General features: G+C 45.6%; 1 protein-coding gene and 1 long non-coding RNA gene across 2 annotated transcripts in view; one reads left to right on the forward strand and one right to left on the reverse strand.

Annotated features, from left to right (window-relative positions):
* LOC310851076 (uncharacterized protein) overlaps positions 1–22,165 on the forward strand; it is a 71,821-nt gene that overhangs the window by 20,350 nt on the left and 29,306 nt on the right. The window lies entirely within an intron of this gene.
* On the reverse strand, positions 3,902–6,111 carry LOC310851257. The gene is made up of 2 exons (XR_014567659.1): positions 5,721–6,111; positions 3,902–4,334 (listed from the first exon to the last, which is right to left on the reverse strand). It is a non-coding gene; the product is annotated as an uncharacterized lncRNA (long non-coding RNA).

The following is a 22,165-nucleotide window of genomic DNA, read 5'->3' on the forward strand; positions in this document are numbered from 1 at the left end:
CAATGGACCATATATGGTGGGGTGTAAGGAGATAAAAAGCTTTTGGAACAAAGTTCTTGAAGGAATCATTAAGATTTTAAAAAAATCATTCAACAAGAAACCAGAAGCGTATGTTGCAAGCATATAATCTTGATTCTTAAGATTTTAGGCACTTCTAGCCTTAACAATTTAAGCATTATTAGGATACATGGTTATACATAAAACGTAAAGGTAAAACTCTTCCAGGTGGCCTTGCCACATTCCCCCCTTTCAAGCTTAGAAACAAGTCACAGTTGTTTCTCCAGCTTGACTCTCATGTTGAACCCCGGTATAGACAACTGTGTCTCTCAAGGGGATCTCTTCAGGGGGCATTTCACGAATTACTCGAGCGTACTCATGCTCTTCTTCTGCCAGAGGGGGCAGGGCGGGGGGCAGGGCTTGGTATATGGCCATGATGTGGGTTTCAGTGAGATTCTTAATGCTTTGGGCCACCATTCCTCTGACTAGAGATATGCAGCAAGGGGTGATGCGAAGAAGTATTAGGAAGACTAATCCTCCTACCGCAATGGCGGTCAAAAGGCTATGTAACCATCCTACTCCTGGGACCCAAGACCACATCCATTCCCAAGGATTCTGACTGGGTTGGTTATCATTTATAAGGGCCTGTAATTTTGACAACTCGTCCTGAATAGTGTTGTTGAGGTCATGAAACTTCACTCTGCATTTGCCTTCCGGGACTATTTTACAAAAACCTCCTGATTTGGCAAGAAGATAGTCAAGAGCAAGTCTATTAGCTGCTGCTATCTGGTTCAAATCCTCAATCTTAGACTGCAACTGTCAGAGGATATGTGTAGTGGCATTGATGGTTTTCTCCAACCTGCATGTTAGGGCAAATAGTGCTTCACGATTTTGTTCAGCCACAACTCCCGGATGTTTGCCGATGGTGAGGATGCTAACGAAGCCTCCGCCAACAGCACCCACAGACCAGGCCAGGAAAATCTCATCACTGCACTGTTCCCCTTGGACTTCTCTCCTCTTTCTGTTTCTAAGAGAGGGTAGAGGAGGAAAAGCCTCCACAGTCACAGGGAAAGTAAAGGCACCTATTCCCACACACTGATAATCACCAGGGTGGTAATTAGTGGCTAGTCCATTATACAAGAACCAAAGATTGGGGTCCTTGATCAGCCAGCCAGAACAGATGGATCCCTGTCCAGTGAAGTTGACTGGGAAAGTATGGATACAGATCTGAGGATGTGGTGTTGTTTTGGTAAGAGGCGTTGAAGGAACCATTCCCACAACCAAAACTTAGCAGTGCACTGTGTGTAATTTCCCAGCCAACCTTTATGTTGGTGGTGCTGGACATGCGGCCACTCTTTGCATTTGGCGTTCCATGATCCAGAGGCATAACAACAAAAGCACAAGCCCTGGGTGGTTCTGGAGAACCGGAAATATCGGTAGGAGGTATCATTCATTTCAGAAGGAGGTGTCACGAAAAGGCCACTTTGATTATACAGTAGGCCTGCCAAGACAATGTCAGGTCCCTGATTAGTCCTGGGATGAGGGACATGTCAGCTACCTTTCTAGGGTGTTCATAATAAAGGGTGACATTTTCGACATATAGTTGAAGCATCTGCTTAGCATTCTTTACAAAAACATTTTCTTTTGTCATTGGTCTCCTCAAGGTCAAGATGCACATCAGGGTTAACATCAACTTCATCATGATCAAGGAACTCCATGGGTTCAAGGAGCCCAAGGATATCAACAATTCCTCCTGGGTAGTAAAAGAAGATAAGAAGGAGAACAGTTATTATTACTGTAAGAAGAACTGGAGGTAACCAAGACCAGAGCATACCTGGAGAGTGAGCCAGGAGAGTGAGTTCAGCTGCACCCAGTAGAGCCTCTTAGTGGTCCCCGGGTTCTAGTCAAACTGGAGTGGTCAATTCACACTGTATACACCCTGCTATTGCTACTCAAAAAGGGTTTGTGGGTGGTGGAGGAAAGAAGGCTACTGTGACCAGTATGGTGGGAGGAAGTGCACCTTGGGGTGGTGGGTGAGAGAACCCGACTACGGTTCTTTTAGGTTCCCCGGGCATTTACCTCCTATGATAGGTTGGTCTTGGCCGAAACCCTTCTAAGGGTATATGGGTATATGGCACAGCTGCCTTGGTAATGCTTGTACCCAAAACGGGTATGTACCAATCATGAAAATACAAGGGGATATGACATCCGTAATCCTCCAACAACTCTACTCACTTATCAATTATGTTCCCTAGCCCATCCACATTCCTTACTACTATCTGTACAGCTGGTCTGTATTTAAATCTGGTACAAATTGAGGACTGGCTGATAATTCAACAGGTAAAGATCCTCCCATCTGCCGGTGCAGTTCCTCAATCTTCGGGTGTGCATAGACTCACTGACTTCCGGTGCAGTGAGAACAGACCGGGTGTCTGGGGCTCGTGCCCTAACCCCACTCCCGGTGGGGCTAGGGGCAGGGGTTCCTGGTGATCTTCAACTTCAGGGGGTCCGAAGGATTCTGCTCACAGTTCCAATGACCCTCAGACCACTTCAGACAAGAGTGATCAATCCAGGGGGTCACCTTGGCCACTTTCACCGTGGTAGGCGTTGCAAGCAAGATGGCATATGGACCACGCCACTTAGGAGCCAAACATATCTTTTAATTTATAAAATCCCTGATCTTCTAATTTCTTCCACCAACCAGGCTCCCTTTGACCCTCCTGCATATATTTTAACGGCATCCACCTTGAGTATGTTGGCATCCATTTTGTATTCCAGTTCTTCCGGATTCCTAATGCAGTTTTCCTTGGCCCTATTGTCTTCTTAAAAGCCGTGTTAATATCTCTGTTAAATAGCCCTTCTCTTCCTATTCCTTCATTTATTTCATTCTCCAGTCTTATCCATTTAATCCCTTCCTTAGATCCAATATCTATTAGATTTTTCAATTGGAACGTTTCATAGTAAAATTCTAAGTTCAGTATTCCCCATCCCATCACTTATTGAGATGAATAATTTACTATGGCTGGGGTTCTAACTCTTTTACTTCCAAAAATCCATTTTTTAAATACCTTATTCCATGTTTTGAACCATATATTCCTAATGGGTAGTGTAATTACTTGAAATAAATATAATTTTGGTACCAAAAACATTTTAACTGCTCTAACCCTACCTAGAATAGATAAATTCTTATTATTCCACGACTTTATATTCTTCTTGATCTTTCTCCACACTTCTTTGTAATTTACATCTGGAATCCTAGCACTATTTTGAATAATATTTACCCCAAGTATTCAATTTTTTTTCCTATTGATATCCATCTTTGTCATTTTTGCAATTTTCTTCTTCTCCTCTTTATTTACACCCCCAATTAAAATTTCAGACTTCTCCAAATTTACTCCCAATCCCGACTCCTCTTTAAAGTCCTTCAGGATTATCATAAATTCTCTTACACCCTCTAAGGGGTTTGTAAATAATAATAGGATAGCAGCTGCATACATGTTTAACTTAATTTCTTCCTTTCCTTCCTTATATCCTTTTATCCTTACTGAGTTCCATATTCTGTCTGCCAAGTACTCCATACCCAATACAATTAGTAGTGGTGAGAGTGAACATCCTTGTTGAACTCCTCTTTGTATATTGAATTGATCTGAAACCCCCTCGTTCACTCTGACCACAGCCTTCCCTTCTCTATACAATTCCCGGATTGCTTCGACAGATTTCTCTCCTAATCCTACCTCCTGCATAATATTCCATAAGAACTTATGTCTAATTGTGTCGAAGGCCTTATACACATCCAATTTTAAGACCACCAATTTTCCTTTTACCCTGCTTGTTAATAAATGTATTTATTAAAACAAAACAAAAAACAAAAAACAATATAAAAAATAAAAAAATAAAAAATAAATGTATTTATTTAATGTATTTATTAAAACACATTTCTTATAGGATGGCCTATATATCTTCCCTTAACAAATCCATATTGATCTTCCTTAATTATTTTAGGTAGTACCTTTTCCAGTCGCCTTGCCAGGATCTTTGTAAATATCTTATAGTCTTGATTTAATAGGTTAATTGGTCTGTATGACCCCACCTCTGTAGGGTCCTTTTGTGGTTTTTCTATCACTACTATTTCTGCTAGTTTCCAAGTGTCTGGGGCTTCCCTCCCTTCTAAGATATTATTAAATTCTTTTTTCAGTTCTTAGCCCAGGATATCAATTGTTTCTTTATAAAAGTCTGCCGTAATTCCATCTAATCCTGGGGATTTCTTACTTTTAAATGATTTAACTACATTCTCTATTTCTTCCAGAGAAATTTCCTCCTTCAGTCTTAATCTATCACTTTCTTCGATTTTAAACCCTAAACTTTCCCTATTTTTATTATCTTCTTTATATAAAGATTGATAGAATTCTGCAAATTCTTTCCTTATTTCTCTAGAGCTTTGTGTAAGTATTTTCCTTCTGGTCTTAATGGCCTTCACCCTCTGTTGATCCCTTCTTTTCTTTAAATAGTTTGCCAGTCTCTTATATGATCCTATTGAGGTTCTCTGAAAACCATTTTTGATCATATTATCTCTCTTCCAACTTTATCCAGCTCATCCAATTCCTGTTTTAACTTTCTTAACTGCTCCTGTCTCCTCCTTAGAAATGTAACCTGTTGCTGTTGTTGCAAGATTTCAATCTCTTTAATTTTTTTTCCGTCTCCCCGAGTACCAATCCTTCTTAATCGCAATCTCTTTCAGTATAAAATGTCCTCTTATAACAGCTTTGAAAGCGTCCCATCCTACCGGGATCTTGGCTGAAGCATTGTTTTCTTTAAAATACCAACCAATTTGTTTCTAATATATTCCCTGTCAATCTCTTTTGCCATTATTAGGTTATTGTACCACCATCTCCTACTTTTTCCATCCTTTTCCAGTCCCAGCTCCACAAATAGTGGAGCATGGTCTGAAATCCATATTCCCATAGTCTTTGCAATTCTAACACGGATTTCATTCCCTTCTTTAATTAGCACATAGTCAATATAAGAGAAAGTCTTATGTATGTTGGAGAAGAAGGTAGGTTTGGTATTGGGGTTTCCCCTCTCAAAAACATCCTTTAATCCCCATTTAGATAATCTGAAAGTACTATCGTTCTTTATATTCCAATTAAAGTCTGCTGTAACGATGACTTCCCCTTCAGCGTAAAACTGCAGTCTATTCAAGGTTTTCTTTATAATTTTTTTCTGTCTGGTATTAGTACTGTATATATTAGCTATTGTAAATATTTTTTTTGTGACACTTTAATTTTTAAGAATATAAATCTACCATCATTATCTTTTTTTGGCTCAGAACCTCCGGCCTAAGATTTGCATTACATAGTATAGCGACCCCTCTAGCCTTATTTGTCGCTTTCAATTCTGCTATTAGGCCCCATTGCTGAGAGCATAACAAAGGTCTATTGTTTGCTTTGGCTCTATGAGTCTCCTGAAGCCATAGTATATCCACTTTCATTTTCTTTGCCAGTGTCAGTGCTCTGTAGTGTTTGAGGCCAGCCCGTTAACATTTAAAGATAAAACCTTTAAAGATCTATCCATTATCCCAGCTACTGCTTGTTTTTTGAATCCCTCTGTGTACATATATTATATTTTCAATTCTGGCCCATTCAACTCCCCCCTGAGACTCAGTTAGGGATCTCGATGATCCCTGTCTCATGGTATCTTGGAGAACCACACTCCTCTCCCTTCACTCTTGGAAAGTTTATATCAGAAAAAAGCAACATATATATATTTACAAAAGACCATTTGAGATGTCTCTAGTATATATTATTTCTTGCTGTTTCCTTCCCCTCTCGACTTCTGTCTTCTTTTATTCTCTTGTCTCTGCACTGGAGATTCTTGAGATTCTTCACTCGACGCTCCCTGTTGGTCTACCTGTAATTCTTCCGAACATGAGAGTTCTTGCTCAGTCTGTCCTTGTAGTCCAACTCCTAAATCAGCTAGCATTTTCTTTGCTTCACCAGGGTTCTTAGCAGAATATTTCCTGCTGTCTTTAAAAACCAACAGTGTAGCAGGGTAGGCCCAGGTAAAGAGGATTTTATGATTGTAGAAATCTTGTGCAAACCGCTGCATACGTTTCCTGTCTTGTCTCACTGTGACCTTTTGCTGTTTAAACTGCAGGTCTGCTTTCTGCCGGAGTGATTTATAAATTTGATCTCTTACCTTCTCTCTTGTGAATGCCATAATTACGACCCTGGGAAGTCCAGAGCCTCCTCGTGAACACCCGGTGCACTCTCTCAATTTCATTCTGCTCAATTTCAATTCCTTGATCTTTGAGCCATTGTAACATCTCCTTTTCCAGGTCCGTATTCCCAATATCTTCAGAAAAACCAACTTGGACCGCTTCCAACACACTTGCTATCATACAGCCTAGTGGAGTGCTTGAATTACAAGCTGTTGAACACTCCCCCTGCATCGCTATGTCCCTTGTGAAGTGCTACTCACCAGATTCTCAGAGATTCGCTTCCCTTTGTTCCCGATCAAAATGCAGTCGCCTGATTTGGAAATGCGGTAGTGAAAGGTCCACATTCAGTGCCCCGGCGCCCTGTTACCATCAATTCTGTTGGAACCGGTTCAGACCGGTTGGAAACCAGTTGGGAAAAGTCCATGCGGGTTCCAACTTGCCCAGACCAGTTTGAACTGGTCTAGGCTGGTTTGAACCGGTCCAAGTCGGTCGAAACATGTCCAAGCCGGTTGGAACCAGTCTAGGCCAGTATGAACCGGTCTAGGCAGGTTTGTGCCAGTCCAAGTTGGTTTGGACTAGCTTGGACTAGGCTGGTTTGAACCAGTCCAAGCCGGTTGGAACTGGTCTAGGCCAGTTTGAACCAGACTAGGCCAGTTGGTGCCGGTCCAAGCCGGTTTGAGCTGCTCTAGGCCGGTTTGAACTGTTCCAGGCTGGTTTATGCTGGTCTGGGCCGGTTTGAAGAGGTCTAGGCCGGTTGGAACAGCTCTGTGTCACTTGGAAGCAGCCCAGACTGGCTGGGACCCCTTCATACTGGTTGGATCCAGCCCAAGTCAGTAGGAACCAGCCCAAAGCAGTTTGAAAAAGTCCAGGCGGATTCTAAGTTCCCAAGGCCGGTTTGAATTGGCCCAGACTCCTTGGAACTGGCTCAGACTGGTTTGAACAGGTCTAGGCTGGTTTGAACCGGTCCAAGCCGGGTGGAACAGGTCCAAGCCAGTTTGAACCAGCTGAAACCAATTGGGAAATGTCCAGGCGGGATCCAACTTGCCCACACCAGTTTGAACTGGCCCAGACTGGTTGGAAGTGGCTCAGACTGCTTAGAACTGGTCTAGGCTGGTTTGAACCGGTCCAAGTCGGTTGAAACAGGTCCAAGCCGGTTGGAACCAGTCTAGGCCAGTTTGAAACGGTCTAGGCCGGTTTGAAATGGCCCAAGCCAGTTTCAACAGGTCTAGGCCAGTTTGAAATGGCCCAAGCCAGTTTGAGCAGTTCCAAGTGGGTTGGAACTGGCCCAGACAGGTTGGAGCAGATCCAGGCCAGTTGGAGCAGGTGCAGGTCATTTGAAACTGAATTTGACCGGTTCAAACCAGCCTACACCTGTTCAAACCGGCTTCAACCAGCACAAATCAGCTTGGACTGGTTCAAACCAGTCTAGACCTGTTCCAACCAGTCTGAGCTAGTTCCAACCAGTCTGGGCCAGTTCAAACTGGACCTGCTCCAACCTGTCTGGGCCAGTTCCAACCCACTTGGAACTGCTCAAACTGGCTTGGGCTGTTTAAAACCAGCCAAGACCTGTTCAAACCGGCCAAGACCGGTTCAGACTGGAACCCACCTGGACATTTTCCAACTGCTTGCTTGAAAGCCCGGAAGGGTTAACCCCAACAGGGGGAGCCCTGCTGATGCACATCAACTGGAACCAATTCATACCTGTTGGGTCCGGTCCACGCCGGCTGGAACCAGCCCAAAGCAGTTGCAAAAGGTCCAGGCGGGTTCCAACTTGCACAGACCACTTGGAACTGGCCCAGACTGGTTGGAACAGGTCTAGGCTGGTTTGAACCAATCCAAGTCGGCTGAAACAGGTCCAAGCCGGTTGGAACCAGTCTAGGCCAGTTTGAACTGGTCTAGGCCGGTTTCTGCGGGTCCAAGCCGGTTTGAACTGGTTGAGGCAGTTTTGTACCGGTCTAAGCCGGTTTGAACAGTTCCAAGTGGGTTGGAACCAGTCCAAGCCGGTTCTTGGAAGCAGCCCAGACCAGTTGGATCCAGCCCAAGCCAGTTGGAACCAGCCAAAACCAGTTGGAAAAGGTCCAGGTGGGCTCCAACCTGCCCAGACCAGTTTGAACTGGCCCAGACTGGTTGGAACTAGCTCAGACTGGTTGGAACAGGTGTAGGCTGGTTTGAACCGGTCAAATTCAGTTTCAAATGACCTGCACCTGCTCCAACTGGCCTGGATCTGCTCCAACCTGTCTGGGCCAGTTCCAACCCACTTGGAACTACTCAAACTGGCTTGGGCCATTTCAAACTGGCCTAGACGTTGAAACTGGCTTGGGCCATTTCAAACCGGCCTAGACCGGTTCAAACTGGCCTAGACTGGTTCCAACCGGCTTGGACCTGTTTCAACCGACTTGGACTGGTTCAAACCAGCCTCGACCTGTTCCAACCCGTCTAAACCAGTTCCAACCGGTTTGGACCTGTACTACCCAGCTTGGACTGGGTCAAACCAGCCTAGACCTGTTCAAACCAGTCTGAGCCAGCAATAAAACCCTTTCTGCAACCCCAAGAGTTCCAGATTGGATGGAGGCCCCTCACTCATCAGTTTCTTTATGTACCAGAATGTCCCGTTCCCCTTTTGGGACGTGATTTTCTATTTAAAATTCAAGCTCAAATAGCCTTCACGCCTAAAGGGGCAGAATTTAAATTACCACCAATTGTAGTAGTTCTAAAGCCAGGTGCAAACAGAACTGCACATGCATCAGCGTGGGTAGATGCACACCCGTCTCGCTCTTGGGACTTTACTAATTAAATTCTGAAAAACAAATAATTCTCTGGAAACTGATAGCTGAGATAACTGACCGAAAACTGGGCTTAGGTCCAAGTCCTGGATTGGAGTGAGTTAGTGTTTAAAACGGTGGTTTATCTATTTATTTGGGAAAGACTTGAGAAGGACTTAACAAGATGGCCAAGTCTTTGAAGGAGCTGGGTGAAATGATTCAGCATTCGGAAGCAAATGTTCGCGCTGATATGCAAGACTTGAAAGGAGAGGTGAGAAGAATGACTGCTACAGTAGAAAAAGTTATGAAAATAGCAGAGTATGCAAAAGAGGTAACTGATGCAAACGTAAACAAAATAGAATCTCTGACAAAAAGGATTTCACAAATGAACGATAGACTGTGCAGAAGGAATTTAAAATTCGCTGATAGACTGTGCAGAAGGAATTTAAAATTCCAAATCAGGCGACTGCATTTTGATCGGGAACAAAGGGAAGCGAATCCCTGAGCATCTGGTGAGTAGCACTTCACAAGGGACATAGCGATGCGGGGGGAGTGTTCAACAGTGTGTAATTCAAGCACTCCACTAGGCTGTATGATAGCAAATTTCAAAAGGGCTTTCTCAGGGGACTATGGTGTCAAACTGACCCCAGAGACTTTGAGAACACATTGTGAGCTGATTTGGTCAAGCCAGGTTGCGTGGCGAGTTCCTGCCTCCCACCAGTAGGAATAAAGACACATGACACCGTTATTTTAAGGTTAATGGGCTAAAATTGGCCACAACTTTATTGGTCCTATCCGACTATCCGGCTTCGGCCTGCTTGCTTGAAGACCCGGAAGGGTTAACACCAGCAGGGTCACTGCTTGGGGGCGTGCCTTGGGCCCTGGCGTCCATAGGCGTCCGACGGGGCCAAGCCCCCCGGAATCCTTTACCAGACTAGCCTTTTGTTGGTTGTTATATAAAATTTCTTTTTCCCATACTGAGATTTTTTTATCAAACCCCTTAAGGTTATTATCCTTCTCAAATATTGTTTTTAATTGGAAATATTCTAACCAATTCACCCCCCCTCTTTTTTAATTCTTCAAATTTCTTTACTGTTGGGCAATCTTTTATCTCTTCTACGAGTTCCCTATATGTTAGCCAGCTAGCTTTTATATAGCTTCTATGCAAGGCTGATGACTTTATAGGTGATAGCCACCATGGAGTTTTGGCTGTTACTATTGTTTTATTTCTTTCCCAGACTTCGAATAGGGCCTTTCTCACCAAATGATTAGTGAATCCTCTATGTGCTTTTATTTTATCGTGACCCAGGTAGCCATGCCACCCGAAAACTTTGTCCCAGCCCTCCAGGTCTAAGATTTCGGTATCTATCAGTAGCATCCAATCTTTCAGCCATGCAGCCTGAAAATACAGCTTGAGGTTTGGGGCTGCGAACCCGCCCCTTTCACTCGGCTCCACCAGTATTTTGAGCCTTACTCTTGGCTTCTTACCTTGCCAGATAAAATTAGATAGATCCGTTTGCCAACCTTTAAAACATTTTGTCCCGATAATTATTGGGATCGTCTGGAAAAGGAAGAGCATTTTTGGTAGAATTGACATTTTTATCAAGGATATCCTTCCCCATAAGGACAAGTTCAATTTATTCCATTTATTTAGATGTCCTTTTATTTCCTTCCACTTCTTCACATGGTTATCCTTGTACAAGAAAAAGAAATAATAATAATAATATAAAGGCACAAAAGGTAGAAGTCGTTATAATAATTCTAGCTTTATCTTGTTTATTCTCGCTCTTGGAGCCTTTCTCCTCCCAGCTCCTCCCAGTACTTCCTCCCAAAAATTCTGGTCTCCTCCACCGATCTAAGGGTTCTTCTTCTCTCTTTATATGTAAAGGTAAGTCCTTCAGGAAATTCCCACCTAAACAGAATTTTATTCTTCGGCGCTGTCATTAAGAATCTGGAATTATCTCTCCAACAACCTGGTTGGGATCTCCTTCATAATCTCGATTACTTTGCCCTCTATACACAAGGGATCAGTTCCATTCTTTAATAGGATTTTTTCCCTGAGTAGCCTCGAGTTCAGAAATACTAAACAATATCCTGGTCCCTTTTTGTTTCTTGACTTGTTCACCTTAATCCTAAATATTTTTTCAATGTCCAAAAGTAATTCATCTTCCTCGACCCCTAACCAATCCGCCAGCTCTTTCAATAGTTTTGTTGGAATTTATTCCTCCTGGTTCTCTTTAACTCCTCGGAAGCGCAACAACATCTCCTTTTCCTTCTTCTCAAGGACAGCAATTGCATCCAGGGTCTCTTCCTGAACCTTCCTCAGTTCCTCAGTTTCCTCTTTGTTTTTCTCTTGGACTTTCCTTTAATCTCTTTGATCTGCCTGAATTTTTTTCATGGCTTCCTCTTGTTTTCATGACTTATTCTTTATCTCCTGCACCATCTTGTCTAGCTCTTTGTTCTTTGTTGTCAGTTGGTTCACTTGGTTAGAAAGGTCCATTACAGTGGTGCCTCGCAAGACGAAATTAATTCGTTCCGCAAGTCTTTTCGTCTTGCGAGTTTTTCGTCTTGCGAAGCACGGTTTCCCATAGGAATGCATTGAAAATCAATCAATGCGTTCCTATGGAAACCGCCTTCAGACCAGGTCCGGGGACAGTCTGTCCCCCAACCTCTTCTGAAGGCCGACGGGGGGGGGAAGTCTTTGCTTCCCCCCCCCTTCCCGGGACAGCGGAGACTTCTCTGCTGTCCTGGGGCGATTTTAAAATGCTGGCGGGCGGCAGCGAAGCCTTCGCTGCCGCCCGCCAGCATTTTAAAATCCCCCGGGAAGGCAGGCAGGGGGGACAAAGACTTTTGCCCCCCACCCGCCTTCAGAAGAGGTCCAGAGGGCTCTCCAAGCTGCGGATAGCAGCCTGCTGCCCCGCGCGAGGGGCAGACATTCGCAGCTTGGGGAGCCCTGCAGGACTTCCCCGCAGGGCTCTCCAAGCTGCGGATAGCAGCCTGCTGCCCAGCGCGAGGGGCGCTCTTAAGCAGAGCGCCCCTCGCGCGGCGCAGACATTCGCAGCTTGGGGAACCCTGCAGGACTTCCCCGCAGGGCTCTCCAAGCGGCGAATGTCGGCCCCGCGCGAGGGGCGCTCTGCTTAAGAGCGCTCCTCGCGCGGGGCAGCAGGCTGCGCACCTTCCCCTCTGTTCCCGGACCTGTCCTGAAGGCTTGCGGTGGGACGAGGGCTTTCCTCCCCACCGCCAACATTCAGAATGCTGTTCTGAATGTTGGCGGTGGGGAGGAAAAACCCTCCTCCCACCGCAAGCCCCGGGAACAGAGGAGAAGCGCTGCGCACCTTCCCCTCTGTTCCCGGACCTGTCCTGAAGGCTTGCAGTGGGAGGAGGGCTTTCCTCCTCACCGCCAACATTCAGAATGCTGTTCTGAATGTTGGCGGTGGGGAGGAAAAACCCTCCTCCCACCGCAAGCCCCGGGAACAGAGGAGAAGCGCTGCGCACCTTCCCCTCTGTTCCCGGACCTGTCCTGAAGGCTTGCAGTGGGAGGAGGGCTTTCCTCCCCACCGCCAACATTCAGAATGCTGTTCTGAATGTTGGCGGTGGGGAGGAAAAACCCTCCTCCCACCGCAAGCCCCGGGAACAGAGGAGAAGCCCTTCGCGCCTTCCCCTCTGTTCCCGGACCTCCCACCGCAAGCCTTAGGACAGGTCCGGGAACAGAGGAGAAGGCGCGCTGCGCTTCCCCGCTGTCCCCGGAGATTTCCCTATGGGCTTTCGTCTTGCGAAGCAAGCCCATAGGGAAATTCGTCTTGCGAAGCCGCTAAAAAATCGGAAAACCCTTTCGTCTTGCGGGTTTTTCGTTTAGCGAGGCATTCGTCTTGCGGGGCACCACTGTATTAATGTGGAATTTTTCTCAATCTTAGTGTCCATACTCTCCACTTTTCCATCTGCTTGCTTGAAGATCCGGAAGGGTTAACACCAGCAGGGGGAGCCCTGCTGATGCACATCAACTAGGCACTCCCCCGGGGTCACCGCTCGGGGGCGTGCCTTGGGGCCCTGGTTTCAGACAGGGCCATGCCCCCCAGAATCCTTTACAGGACTACCCTTCAATATCCGGGGGAGGTATGGCGCTCCCCCCCATACATCTACATAACAATACCCATACCAATGCCTAACCGCCACTCGAGCAAAGCTCACCACCAATACCCTCAGACCTGCAACCAATCCCTAATCCCCACAGATCTGTCAGCCCACCAAACATCGTTTTCCTCATTGGAAATAGGCATGCCATCCTCGCAGTGGAGGGTCACCTTGCTGAACTGGATGTTGGGGTGGTCAATGACCCACCCACCCCCAGCGCTGCCACTCTACGTGCCACTGAGTGTTCCAGGATCTTTCTGGATTTGTTCATAGCAATAGGGCATCGGCAGTCCCTCCAAGTGCGCCTTTCCAACAGTGATGACCAAATTATGACTAAATTTGGGAAAGAAATCCTCAGATCATCAAAACCATTGAAAATGTTCCACATTAAGTCCACGCTCTTCCGGTAGGCCAAATCATTTCCATCCTGCTGAATAACAAGGGCATCGGGTGGGCCTTTCACGGCAGCTCTAGCTTTTACTGCTGGCAGAAATTCCGCCCAACGCATTCCACGGCGAGTGATCCAGGAGATTTCAACATTTTTTGGCAGATCTAACCTGCACCCCTGGCCACGGTTGACAGCACGGTTTCTGGCCCAGTGGACGTTACTATGGCCCATGATCCAAACGCGCACAACCACGTCACCTAAAAGGAAAAGAGCATAACAAGGAGGGGTCAGGGGTGATGAAAACAGTCATAAAGGCCTCCGAATGTACCCTTTAAAAGCATCTGACTTCCATCGACCCAGATCCTTTATCCTTTCAGCCGGTAGGCCTAAGTGTACCGCTGTAGTGGCTGCCCCGATCCGAAATGAGTGGGCCACAAATTCAGCTGGGGGAAAACAATTGCCTCAGGCACAACGCATGTAAACTGATGTCTTGTAAGGCGGGAGCCATCTGCATGTATGAAAAATGGTCCAGGGGTATACTGGGCGTGGCCCTTTCTTTTGAGTTGCTATAAGCCGAATTAGGGCCCCTTTACCTAGCTGATCAGTTTTTGAGCTCCTAATCTGGAGAACTAGATCTGAGCGAGATAATGTCACATTCTTTAAGAGGATCCCACGTGCAACAGAATCTGGCTGGTCGTCGCAAACCACTTCGCATATTCACAAGGCGCTGAAAAAGGTGATGGAGTAAGCTGCTGAAAATAGGTGCTAAAGAAAGGTGCTAAAGGTCTCAAAGGCTGCACATGCTACCGAGCATCCCATGGGCATGGCTTTATCTATAAAATACGCCCCTTCAAATTTAAAACCCAGCCAACAGAAGTCGTCCGGGTGAACTGGAAGAAGACGAAAGGCAGACTCGATGTCACACTTAGCTAACAGGGCTCCCCTGTCGAATCTACGAATAAAGGAGGCATACCTCACGGAACACAGTTCCTGTGGTATTGCATCGTTAACTGAACTCCCCCTTGGATAGGAAAGCTGGCCCGGGGATGACACGGCCAAGGATTCCCCAGATCGCGCGGGGCTGGGAGCCAGCCTCCGTGTGTGTGTTGGGGGCGTGAAGCCCGCAACACCACCTCCTCCCGAGGTCGGAAGTGGCTTTCCGAAATGGCCTTCAGAAGGTAGTTTTGATTTGGAATTGTGCCGCCTAGTAATTTGGAATTGTGCCGTCTCAGTAACTAGGGACCCAGGAGGCCACCCAGATCAATTTCCCTAGTTTGATCAGTGGTATAATGCTTGCATGAAAAATCCTCCATGGATGAAGAAGTGCAAGGGGGACACCTTCCGGATTTTAGCAGTGAAGCAGGAAGCCCGGAAAAAAACATAGATAAACCCAAGCCTCCAGCCCCTGCTAAGAAGATATACAAGGGCCTTCTCCTTCTGCCTTCATATGCCCCTTCGGCCAGGATTGTGCCATCACCTCCAGTCCAGCCACCCGCTGCAGTCCAATTATTACAAGCTCCATCTAGCATTCCGGATGTGCCCTCCTTGCCAGCCCCAGTGCTGGTACAAAATCAAGCCCAATTTGCCCAAGTCCAAGCCCCCCAAGAAAAGGAGGCCCTGGGAGCTGTGGGAGGAGCCGAACCTGGAGAAGTGGCAGCAACTCCAACCCGGGGTGACATCAGCAACCCCGTAGGCACTCCAGCCACTGAGAGAAAGTCAGGCCTGTGGGCAGTTGTGGATGCAAGAAGTGATACTGGAAAGAAGTTAGTAATAAAGATGAAGGAAAGTGATGCAACAAGCCCCCCCCCCCATGCCACCTCCATCTAAAGGAGGACATTACCTTCGTAACAAGAAGGGGGGCCAAGCCCCAATGTTCCCTTTGAGAGCAGTTTTGGGACCCCAAGAGCCCGGGTCCACAGATGATCAGGGCCGACCCACCAGTGCATGGCCCATAGGTTCTGTTACCTTGCAATATGTGCCATTCACTACTACTGACCTGCTAAACTGGAAAACCCATACCCTGCCTGCCTTTTTCTGAAAAGCCTCAAGCTATGCAGGACCTAATGGCCTCACTCATGGTAACCCATCTGCCCACGTGGCAAGATTACAGGCATCTTTTAATGAGCCTCTTCACAGCTGAGGCAAGAAGGAGAATAGATGCCACCGCAGAGCGAAACCTAAGGGGGGAGGTGCCACCAGCAGAGCCAAACCCCAATGGAAGGGTCTGTACTCGGTACCCCCTTGCAGTTTCAAACTGGCTTGGACTGGCACCAACTGGCCTCAACCGGTACAAACGGGCCTAGACCTGCTCAAACTGACTTGGGCCATTTCAAAATGGCCTAGACCGGTTCCAACCGGCTTGGACCAGTTCAAACTGTCCTAGACCTGTTCAAACCGGCTTGGACCTGTTTCAACCGACTTGGACCAGTTCAAACAGCCTAGACCTGTTCCAAACAGTCTGAGCCAGTTCCAACCAGGCTGGGACAATTCAAACTGGTGTGGGCAAGTTGGAACCTGCCGGGATTTTTCCAACAGGTTTAGGCTGGTTCCAACCGGCTTCGACGGGACCCAACTTGTATGAACTGGTTCTGACAGGTCTGGACTGGCTCCAAGTGACATAGTTCTGTTCGAACCAGCCTGGACCTGTTCTAACCATCTTGGGCCAGTTCCAACCCACTTGGAACTGTTTAAACTGGCTTGGGCCATTTCAAACCAGCCTAGACCAGTTGAAACTGGCCAAGACTGGTTCAAACCGGCCTCAGCCGGATCAAACTGGCTTGGACTGGTTCAAACCGATCTCAACAGGTTCCAAATGGCTTGGACCGGCTCAAACGGGCCTAGACAGATTCCAACCAGCTTGGACCTGTTTCAACCAACTTGGACCGGTTGAAACCAGCCTAGACCAGTTCCAACCAGTCTGAGCCAGTTCCAACCTGTCTGGCCCAGTTGAAACTGGTATGGGCATGTTGAAACCTGCCTGAACTTTTCTCCAATTAGTTTGAGCTGGTTCAAACCGGCTTGGACCGGTTCCAACCGACTTGTACCGGATCCAACCAGTATGAACTGGTTCCAACAGGTTTGGGCTGGTTCCAAGTGACATAAACCTGCTCCAAGCAACCTGGACCTGTTCCAACTAGTCTGAGCTAGTTCCAACGAGTCTGGGCCAGTTCAAACTTTGGACCGGCACATACTGGCCTCAATCGGTTCAAACCGTCTTGGAGCAGTACAAAGCAGCCTAGTCCTGTTCAAACCGGCTTGGACCAGTACAAACCGGCCTGGACTGGTTCATGCCGGCCTAGACCTTTTCAAACAGGCTTGGACTGGTTCCACCCGGTCTGAACAGGATCCAAGTGGCTTGGACCTGTTCCATCCTGCTTGGACTGATTCAAAACAGTCTAGACCTGTTCCTGTGTAAGCTAGTTCCAACCGGTTTGGGCAAGTTCAAACTAGTCTGGGCAAGTTGGAACACGCCTGGACCTTTTCTAACTAGTTTGGGCTGGTTCCTACTGGCTGGGACTGGCTCCAACTGGTATGAACTGGTTCCAACAGGTCCGGGCTGCTTCCAAGTGACACAGAACTGGTCCAAGTGGCCTCAAACTGTTCAATCCGGCTCGGATGGGCTCAAACTGGCCTAGACCAGTTCAAATCAGCAAGGACCGGTTCAAAACGGCCTGAACAGGTTCCAAGCGGCTTGGACTGGTTCCAACCAACCTGGACCTGTTCCAACCAGTTTGGGCAAATTTCAAATGACCTGCACCTGCTCCAACCTGTCTGGGCCAGTTCCAACCCACTTGGAACTGTTCATACTGGCTTTGGCCAGTTCAAACTGGCCTAGACCGGTTGGAACTGGCCAAGACCAGTTCAAACCGGTCTAAACAGCTTCCAACTGACTTGGACCAGTTCAAACCAACCTAGATCGGTTCCAACCAGTCTGGACCAGTTCCAACTGTTCTGGGCAAGTTGGAACCCACGGGACCTTTTTCAATTGGTTTGCACTGGTTCCAACCGGCTTGTACTGGATCCAACTGGTATGAACCTGTTCCAACTGGTCTGGGCTGGTTCCAAGCAACATAGACCTGTTCCAACTGGCCTGGAGTTTTCTAACCAGCTTGGGCCAGTTTCAAATGACCTGCAACTGCTCCAACTGGCCTGGACCTGCTCCAACAGGTCTGGGCCAGTTCCAACCCACTTGGAAATGTTCATACTGGCTTTGGCCGGTTCAAACTGGCCTAGACCGGTTGAAACTAGCTTGGACTGGCACAAGTTGGTTTTGACTGGTTCAAATCAGCCTAGACCTGTTGCAGACATCTCAGCTAGTTCCAACCAATCTGGGCCAGTTCAAACTGGTCTGGGCAAGTTAGAACCTGCCTGGACTTTTTCTAACTGATTTGAGCTGGTTGAAACCGGCTTGGACTGGCTCAAAATGGCCTAGACCTGTTCAAACCGGCTTGGAAAGGTTCCAACCGGTCTGAACAGCTTCCACCCAGCCTTGACCGGTTCAAACCAACCTAGACCGGTTCCAACCAGTCTGAACCAGTTCAAACTGGTCTGGGCAATCCACCACAACCTTTTCCAACTGGTTTGTGCTGGTTCCAACTGGCTTGGACTGGATCCAACTGGTATGAACTTATTCCAACTGGGCTGGGCTGGTTCCAAGCGACATAGACCTGTTCCAACTGGCCTGGACCCAATCTAACCAGCTTGGGCCAATTTCAAATCACATCCACCTGTTCCAACTGGTTCAAACCAGCCTAGACCTGTTCCAAGCAGTCTGAGCCAGTTCCAACCAGTCTAGGCCCGTTCAAACTCATCTGGGCAAGTTGGAACCCACATGGACTTTTCCCAACTGGTTTCAGCTGGTTCAAACTGGTCTGAACCGGTTCCAACAGAATTGATGGTAACAGGGTGCCGGGGCACTGAATGTGGACCTTTCAGTACCGCATTTCCAAATCAGGCGACTGCATTTTGATCGGGAACAAAGGGAAGCGAATCTCTGAGCATCTGGTGAGTAGCACTTCACAAGGGACATAGCGATGTGGGGGGAGTGTTCAACAGCTTGTAATTCAAGCACTCCACTAGGCTGTATGACAGCAAATTTCAAAAGGGCTTTTCTCACGGGACTATGGTGTCAAACTGACCCCAGAGACTTTGGGAACGCATTATTTTAAGGTTACTGGGCTAAAATTGCCCGCAACTTTATTGGTTACAGGTGATGAGCGGTATTGGCTTAGGCATTGGTCCTATCCGACTATCTGGCTTCGGCCTGCTTTCTTGAAGACCCGAAGGGTTAACACCAGCAGGGGGAGCCCTGCTGATGCACATCAACTAGGCATTCCCCCGGGGTCACCGCTCGGGGGCGTGCCTTGGGCCCTGGCCTCCATAGGCTTCCGACAGGGCCAAGCCCCCCGGAATCCTTTACCGGACTACCCTTCAATATCTGGGGGAGGTGATGGCGCTTCCCTCCCCCCCCATACATCTACATAACAATACCCATACCAATGCCTAACCGCCACTGGAGCAAAGCTCGCCGCCAATACCCTCAGACCTTCGACAAAGTTTCATGGAAATTTCTAAAAATATTATTAGACCAGATGGACATGGGAGACCAAATTACAAGAGGGTTAAAAGCATTGCTGATGATCTAGTATTGACATTACAGGAGCCAGAATCTAGTACGAAAAGAGTATTGGAATTGATTCAAGAATTTGGTCAGGTTGCAGGATTTAAGTTGAACAAGTTAAAAACTAAGGTTTTAGAGAAAAATCTAGCAGAGATTGAGAGAGAGAGGTTTCAGAAGGAGACAGGATTAACATTGGTTAAGAAAGTGAAATACCTGGGGGTTAATATGACTGCTAAGAATGTGAATTTATTCAAAGATAACTATGAAAAATGTTGGACGGAAGTGAAAAAGGATTTAGAAATATGGTCAAATCTGAAGCTTTCATAGCTAGGCCGTATCGCTGTGATAAAAATGAATGTATTGCCAAGGATGTTGTTTTTGTTTCAAACTTTGCAAATTTTGGATAAAATGGACTGTTTCAAGAAGTGGCAGAGAGATATTTCTAGATTCATCTGGCAGGGCAAGAAGCCCAGAATAAAATTTAAAATACTAACTGATGTAAAGGAAAGAGGTGGATGTGCCCTGCCAGACCTTAAACTTTACTATGAATCAGCCGCATTTTGCTGGCTGAAAGAATGGCTGCTTCTTGAAAACACAGACATTTTGGACTTAGAAGGTTTCAACAATGTATTTGGGTGGCATGCATATCTGTGGTATGATAAGGTCAAAGCACATAAAGCATTGAAAAACCAGATTGTCAGGAAAGCATTGTTTAATGTCTGGACAAGATATAAGGACTTACTTGAAAATAAAACCCCAAGGTGGTTGTCACTGATGGAAGCGAAGGCTCAGAAAAAGCTCAATATGGAGGCCAAATGGCCGAAATATTGGGAAATTTTGGAACAAGAGGGAGATAAATTGAAATTGCAGAGCTTTGAAAAGCTAAAAAACAAAGTGCGAGATTGGCTTCATTATTATCAAATAATGGAGGCATACAATTTGGACAAGAAAATTGGCTTCCAGGTGGAAAAATCAAAATTGGAAACAGAACTGTTAGATTCCAAAACTAAGACTCTGTCAAGGATGTATAATCTGCTGTTGAAATGGAATACTCAGGATGAAATGGTGAAATCTGCTATGATTAAATGGGCACAAGATGTTGGACATAACATTATGTTGGCTGACTGGGAACAGTTATGGACCACAGGTATGAAGTTTACGGCATGTAATGCCTTAAGAGAGAATATTATGAAAATGAAATGACACCAGTCAAGCTTGCAAATATATATCATTTGCCTGATAATAAATGCTGGAAATGTAAAGAGACCGAAGGTACATTTTTTCACCTTTGGTGGACGTGCCCAAGGATTAAGGCTTTCTGGGAGATGATCTATAATGAAATGAAAAAGGTATTTAAATATACCTTTCTGAAGAAACCAGAGGGCTTTCTCCTGGGCATGGTCGGCCAATTGGCGTTAAAGAAGGATAGAACTTTTTTATGTACGCTACAGCAGCAGCAAGAATACTGATTGCGAAGTATTGGAAGACACAAGATCTACCCACCAGGGAAGAATGGCAGATGAAGGTGATGGACTATATGGAACTGGCGGAAATGACTGGCAGAATCCGAGACCAGGGAGAAGAATCGGTAGAAGAGGGTTGGAAGAAATTTAAAGACTATCTACAGAAACACTGTAAAATGAATGAATGTTAGAAGGATGCTGGAATGAAGTTATGAGGTTTTAGCAGCAATGTTATAAAGGAGTATGTAAAAATGGGTTGTTAACAGGTGAGAATGTAAAGTTACAATATATTAAGATAAAGGATTAAGATAAAAAGAAAGATGGAAAGGATTTGCTGAATTAACTAACTGAACTAGAATACAAAAAAGGGAGGTGTGAGGAGGTCAAGGAAATAAATAAATGAAAGATATGTTATGGAAAAATTGATTTGTTTTTAATTGTTTTTATTTTTCAGTATTTTGTATTTTTTGTTTTATTATTATTATTATTATTTTCTTATCTTTGTAATCTTATGAAATTTCAATAAATATTATTTTAAAAAAACAAGAGGGTTAAAAGCAATTTATGAACAACAAGAATCAAATATAATAATAAATAATGACACAACTGATTATTTTAAAATACAGAAGGGCACCAGACAAGGGTGCCCACTTTCACCATTATTATTCATTTTGGTTTTGGAAATACTAAATCAAGAAATCAGACTGGATCAAGAAATAAATGGAATATCCCTAGGGGAGAAAATATACAAAATAAGGGCATTTGCGGATGATTTAGTGTTAATGGTGGAAAATCCAAAGGAAAGCATAGCAAAGGCTCTAGAAAAAATGGAAAACTTTGGAGGGGTCTCAGGTTTTGCTTTGAATAAAGTAAAAACGAAACTAATGGTAAAGAACATGGGAGACGAAGAGAAAAAGGAACTGGTAGAAAAATTTGGATTACAAATTGTAAAAAAAGTGAAATATTTAGGAATCCAAATAACAATGAAAAATATAAATTTGTTTGAAGATAATTATAAAAAAATGGGGAAGAAACAAAAAGAGAAATGGAAATTTGGACAAGATTGAATTTAACACTCTGGGGTGGAATTTCGGCTATTAAAATGAATATTTTACCAAAACTCTTGTTCCTTTTTCAAATGATTCCCATAATAGGTAAAGATGATTGTTTTAAAAAATGGAAAATGGACCTAACAAAGTTTATATGGCAAGGCAAAAAGCCACGGATCAAACATAAATTACTAACCGACATAAAAGAGCGGGGAGGCTTTGGACTCCCAGACCTGAGACTATATTACGATGCAGCATGCTTTAGTTGGATCAGAGACTGGATTAAGTTAGATAATAGTGACATTTTAGACCTGGAGGGATGGAGCAACAGATACGGTTGGCATGCCTATCTAATATACAACAAAGTGGCAGTACATAAAGAATTTCTCAGTCATGTAGTTAGAAATGCATTATACAAGGTCTGGGTGAGACATAGAAATAGAAGGTTGTTAGAACCGAAAACCCCATGGTGGGTCTCACCGTTAGAAGTAATATCGGTTAAAAAGAAAAATATGATAGGAAAAATGGCAACATACTA

The sequence above is a fragment of the Podarcis gaigeae genome (genome assembly GCF_964106915.1).
Source record: "Podarcis gaigeae genome assembly, chromosome: 8".
NCBI classification, from domain to species: domain Eukaryota; kingdom Metazoa; phylum Chordata; class Lepidosauria; order Squamata; family Lacertidae; genus Podarcis; species Podarcis gaigeae.